Source organism: Eulemur rufifrons, chromosome 8, assembly GCF_041146395.1.
Source record: "Eulemur rufifrons isolate Redbay chromosome 8, OSU_ERuf_1, whole genome shotgun sequence".
Taxonomy (NCBI): domain Eukaryota; kingdom Metazoa; phylum Chordata; class Mammalia; order Primates; family Lemuridae; genus Eulemur; species Eulemur rufifrons.
Window position 1 is genome coordinate 5,272,174 of NC_090990.1, and position 6,512 is coordinate 5,278,685.

Sequence of the window (6,512 nt, forward strand, 5' to 3'; positions counted from 1 at the left end):
GGTCACATTCACAGGGGCTCTGGGTGGACATATCTCTGGGGAGTCCACTGTTCAACCCACTGCGGGGCCTGATGCCCAGATGAGTTAATGTTGAAAAGGAAGCTAAACTCAGTTCCTTCAATGCCCACTGCTGGCAGACAGGGTGAAGCAGGCACCAGGAGCCACACCGAGTGTCCAGAGTCACCAGTGACGTGCTGAGAGATGGCAGGTGAGGCTGCAAGGTCTGCAGTCTGCAAACCGCACCTTGAGGGGAGCGAATTCCTCACAATTGTTCTGAAAACCCTCCTGGACCACCCCCTCCCCATTCCCCACCCCCCAGTGTCCCCATGGGCCCCTGTGACAGGCTCCTCTGACTAAGAATGAGTGCTTGTGACATTCCCTCCCCTGTTAGCTTCTGGAACCGGTTTCTTTGGCTGCTTGGCTGCTGTTTCCTAACTGTCTGCATCACATCTGCGTGCGATCTGGCAATAGTCCTACAGACCGGGCTAAAATTCCGTCTCTTGCAAAACTGTCCCAGCTTCCAACCTCACCTTGGTGTCTTAGAGGGGAGAAAAATGGCAATTAGAGGCTGAAACAAGTATGACTATTTTTCCTTTGTGCATGGCCTGTTCCCTTTGTACTCCTGCTCCGTTCCCATCCCCCCACGGCCCGGCTCCATGTGTAGTTTGGATTTTGAATGCGCCTTTGCATAAGCCTCTTAGGTCCTGCATTGACCTGAAGTCGGTCCACCCAAGTTGGGGTTTTTACGAAAGTGACCCTGTAACTCTGAATCACCCTAGAATTCACGGTGACACCTCCCATTTATGAGTACTGCTAATCTAAATAAATATTGCCTTAAGGCAATCAGTAAGGGTTTTGTTTTGGCTTGTTTTTGGTAACAGTTTTATTGAGCTATCAGTCACATACCATACAAGTCATTCAATTAAAGTGTACAATTCAGGCCAGGCGAGGTGGCTCACGCCTGTAATCCTAGCACTCTGGGAGGCCGAGGCGGGTGGATCGCTCCAGGTCAGGAGTTCGAGACCAGCCTACCAAGAGCGAGACCCCATCTCTACTAAAAATAGAAAGAAATGATCCGGACAGCTAAAATATATTTAGGAAAAATTAGCCGGGCATGGTGGCACATGCCTGTAGTCCCAGCTACTCGGGAGGCTGAGGCAGAAGGATTGCTTGAGCCCAGGAGTTTGAGGTTGCTGTGAGCTAGGCTGACGACACGGCACTCTAGCCAGGGTGACAGAGCAGGACTCTGTCTCAAAATAAATAAATAAATAAAATAAACCTCTGTGCGAAACCAACTGACCTTGTTCATTCATTCATTCTGCAGATATGTACCAAACGCCCGATGGTTCCGGCACCGTGCCAGGTGCTATAGACAAGCAGCAGCATCAACTGCTGTGTCGCCTACATTCTAACCCTGTAAAGGCCAAATGGTAACTATTTTCAGCTTTGCGGCCACATGATCTCTGACACCGCTATTCAGCAGCCACAGACAATATATTAACAAATGGACAAGGCGGGGTCCCAATAAAACTTTATTTATAGGCACAAACATTTGAATTTCTGTAATTTTCTGATGTCACAGAATATTATCCTTCTTTTGCTCCCTACCCATCCCCCCACCATTAAAAATATAAAAACCATTCTTAGCGCCTGGGCCATACAAAAACTGGCCCTCAGGCTGTAGACTGAGACTTATTCTAATGGAAAAATGCAGATGTGTAATAAAATGCTCCCAGGCTGATTGATCAGTTTTTCTTTGTTTCAATTCTTGCGGATGGATATGGTGCCTCATGTCACATCTGAGCTATAACAAACATAAAAGTTAAGCCAGCACCGATTCTGCAGATAGGCACCCCACCTCCACCCCCTCCTGGGGACCTGATTTTGAATGGAAACACCTGCTCAAAGTCACTTTCCCAGCTACTCCTCATCCGGGGCTTTTGACTTTCTGACCTAATCTGCAGTCAAGGAACAAGACGCTTCGAAAGTTCTGGGGTTGGAAATGTGATCCGTGACCGCCGGGGGGTGGGGGGTGGGAGGGTGTCGGTGAGGGCACAGATGAGGGGCCCAAGTCCCTGCCATGTTCCTAACAACCAGGGTCCAAGTGCCAGCTCAGCTTCTAGGTCAACAGATTGGCTTGTCCCTGTGGTTGCCTAAGAAATGCAGGCAGCTCCAGGCTTCTAAGGGATTAGCTGACACCCCCTGCCTCCCCCAGAGGGAAAGCCTTGGAACAACAACTGGAGGAAGGAAACATGCCAAACTTCTCCTAGGACAGCAAGTTCCCGGGGACCACTGGCACCCTGCCAGGACAAGCCAGTCTCACAGGGATCCGCAAACAGGGGGCGGGAAGGAAGCAGCCCCAAGCCGGCCCTGTGTGCCCCAAACTGCAAGGTGCGTGGAAAATCCCCCCGGAACGGGAGGTGAATTACACCTCACAGCTAAAACAAACAAACAAAATACACTGATGCCCACACTCTGAAGGGAGACCCAGGCTGAAATTCACAGACTATGTTAGAGAAATGAAATGTCATCATGTTCATGGGCACGGGCTCTAGAAACTGAGTTCACAACTTTTCTGTAGCAAGACTCTGCCTTGAAGAAAGGGTGAGAGAGGTCCCGGTGGCTGCGTCCTGCACAGTTATGTCGGCTGCTCCTTTTACACACGTGTACTGGGCTGGGCACAGGCCGTGCAGGGAAAACCAAAACAAGAAACACACATGTAAACAACCCTTCTCCACGGGGACAAGCTGATGAGGCCCAGGGGGTGCAGGGCTGGAGAGGGGGAGCCTGAGGGTGCCATGGGGAGGTGGCACTGGGGGGACTCTACCAGCAGGCAAGGTTGGGAGAGGCCCAGGCAGGGGGCACAGCACTTACAGACACTGGGAGGCACAGACACTGGGAGGCACGTACAGTGAAAGAATCTGGAAATACTGCGGAAGGGGGTGGCTGTGCTTTGAAATGTTGGGCTGAGCTGACATTCAGGCTCCTGGGAGGGACATCCTGCAGAGCCAGGATTGAGGGCGCAGGGCTCCTGCTGGGTTCCCACGCACTGCCACCTGGGCCTGGTTACCTCAGACATTGTCAGGGACCCACCTGTACTTCTTTGTAAACCACCCAGCATGCACCCTTCACTGGTAAGCCTTAGGGCACCTCAGAAAGAGCAGAGATATGGCCAGATGCGGTGGCTCATGCCTGTAATCCTAGCACTCTGGGAGGCCGAGGTGGGAGGATCACTTGTGGTCAGGAGTTCGAGACTAGCCTGAGCAAGAGTGAGACCCCATCTCTACTAAAAATAGGAAAATTAGCTGGGCGTGGTGGTGCACACCTGTGGTCCCAGCTACTTGGGAGGCTGAGACAGGAGAATTGTTTGAGCCCAGGAGTTTGAGGTTAGAGTGAGCTATAATGACCCCACTGCACTCCTGCACTCTAGCCCGGAGACAGAGTGAGACCCTTTCTAAAAGAAAAAAAAAAAAAAAGGACTCTCTGCCCCTTACCAGCTGAATAGCTCAGCAAGATGCAACTTCTCTGAGCCTCAGTTTCCCCATTTGTAAAATTACCATGATTTACATGGCTTACCTTACTTACCAACAAACTACATTTCCCCAGTGCCCTTAAACATTGCTGCTGGGAATGAAGCTCCCCTGTCCTGGAGAGCCTGGGGGCAGAGCAATAAGAGTGATGAGGAAGGAGTGACAAAGTCCCAAGGAAGCAGGAGGAGCCACTTCTAACCCCCAGAGAGGGTGTGTGTTAGAGACATCCTGAACGACCTGGTTAAGTAAGCATTTTAAGCACCACTTCATAACACAGGAAAGTCAGCTTCAGAGATGTTGAGAAAGTTGCTCAAGGTCACACAGCCTGTAAGTGGCAGAGCAGGCAGTGATGGTGATATCGTCCTTCCCCGCCCTGCCTGCCTTCCTCTACCCTCGCTGGTGACAGATTTACATATCAGCACAAAGAGGGTGGCGAAGGAGGAAGACGGCTTACAGATCTGCTTAACTTGGAGGACAGAGGAAGAAAGTCTGGGAGTGCACCTTGCTTAGAAACCCTAATTCAGTCCAGGAGGAGATCAGAACACAGACCCTGGAGCCAAACCACAGGGGTTCAAATCCTCTGTGCCTCAGTCCCCTCATTTGTAAAATGGGGACAATAATAAAATAGTCCCACTTCAGGGTGTTGACACAGCGATTGAGTCAATACAAGCAAAGGACGGAGCAAGTGTTCTCCCGATGTGAGCTGGGATTCTGGGTCCCTTTGCGGATCGGCCCCTCCCCTTAGCTGGGCCCCGGGCAGCTGCGTCCTGGCTCTGCCCCACTTAGACTGTGGCCCTGCCAGGTCTGCAGCTGGAGCCAGCCCCCCGGGAGGCAGTGAACCGTGGAATAATGCCCAGGAGCTAACGGATTCTTAAAACCCCCAGGCCTGTTGGCCCTCTGAAGGGTGCCCTGATTCCGCCTCCTGGGCTGTGGGGCCCAGAGAAAAAGCCCATTGAAAAGTGACTCATCAGAGCCTGAGGCTGCTCTGGTTCCTGGTGACATCAGCAGGGCCTGTCCCCACCCGCCGTTGTCTGCACTGAGCCTGCCGGACTCCCGGCTTTGTCCTGTCCTTTGTCTCCCCACTGCCACGTGGTGTTGCCGGAAACCAGAGAGAGCCATTATTTCTCAAAATTCTGTCAGGTTCTACTGAAGTGAAACTGCACCAGGGAAAGGGCTCCTCCCCGCTCAGCTTTGCCAAGGCGACAGGCTCAGCACACTTCTCTCCTCGTTCTGCCTACACAGGCAGATTCCAGCGCAGAGGGAGGGGAGGTCGCTGGGGGCGCCGGTGGGCTCTGAAGTCCAGCGTCCAGCAGTATTGGATCTGGGACCAGCACCTCAGCTCCAGGTCACCTGCATTGCCCCTGGTCTTCAAAGTCATATCCAGTCCAGGCTAGGCCAGGAGAGCCCAGCACGATCATCGGCAAGTCGAGTAGCAGAGGCAGAGCCAGCCATGCACCCCCCCAGCCTATGGCTATGGCATGAGGTCACAGAAGGCCCCAGTTAGAGGGGGGTCTCTGAGTCCCTTCCTCCTGACTGCAGGAACTCTGCCCCTGTGACCGGCTCCGTGAACCCCCATATGTTGTTTTTATAATCCTTTCCCTCAACTAACTACTTGAAGCTTTGAGTTGTTTCTCAGAAATGAGGGACTCAACTCCTGGCCTCGAGTGATCCTCCCACCTCAGCCTCCCAAAGTGCTGGGATTACAGGCGGGAGCCACCACTCACCACCTGAAATGATGGGTTTTCTGCAAGACAAAAGAGTTGAAATGCTGAAGGCCCCAGGGCAGACTTCCCAGAGGCCAAGACTCACCATCCCCCACAACCTGCCCCAGGGCACACAGCCCTTCCTTTGAAAGCCCATGACCTCCCTTAGTCGAGAGTCGGATTTGAGGCAGCTAATCCCTGCTCTCAACAAAATGTCTCTTTTTTTTTTTTTTTTTTTTGAGACAGAGTCTCACTTTGTTGCCCAGGCTAGAGTGAGTGCCGTGGCGTCAGCCTAGCTCACAGCAACCTCAAACTCCTGGGCTCAAGCGATCCTCCTGCCTCAGCCTCCCGAGTAGCTGGGACTACAGGCATGCGCCACTATGCCCGGCTAATTTTTCTATATATATATTTTTAGTTGTCCATATAATTTTTTTCTATTTTTAGTAGAGACGGGGTCTCGCTCTTGCTCAGGCTGGTCTCGAACTCCTGACCTTGAGCGATCCACCCGCCTCGGCCTTCCAGAGTGCTAGGATTACAGGCGTGAGCCACCGCGCCCGGCCTCAAAATGTCTCTTGAATTAAAAATTCCTTTCTTCCTTGGCAGTCCTCATTGTCTCAATAACTGGATTTTATGGGCCGAGCAACAGGACCTAGACTGAAACCCCCTTCCAGTTCTGATAACACCCCCACTTCACAGCACCCCCCAAGCTATTATAAGTGGGCCTCCTCAACGGATGTGTCGACCCAAATAAATGAGGAAAAATTCTCAATCAATGGAGGTTTATTAAGCCAAGATTTTTTTTTTCTTCCCCCCTCCCCCAAGCCAAGATTTTGAGGACAGGCCTGGGAAGAACACAAGCTGCAGACAGGCTACGGCTGTTTTTCCAAGGGGTGGTTGGAAACTTCAGCATTTTAAAGGCATCCAGAGAGAAAGAAAAGGGCAGGGGAGAGTGGGGCGGACAGACGAGGTAGTGGTTACGTTCTTGCCAGGCCCAGGAAATCTACATTTTACATAAAATAAGGGAGTGAGGAAGCATCAATTATGTACTTATACCTGGGTAGAGGGAAGAATGTCTGATTCTGTCCTGTCTCCAGTTTTGTTACCTGTAAAACAAACTTGTAATTCATTCGAATAGGCTTTAGTTTTAGGTGCTAGACTTAGGTATAACCTGCATGTCCTTGCTTACGGTTAGCAAGGAATTACCTTAAAGAATGACCAGTGGGGCCTGTTCCTCCCAGGTGCCTGAGGCTTTTACCTTCTCTTTTGCATAAGGCTTTGA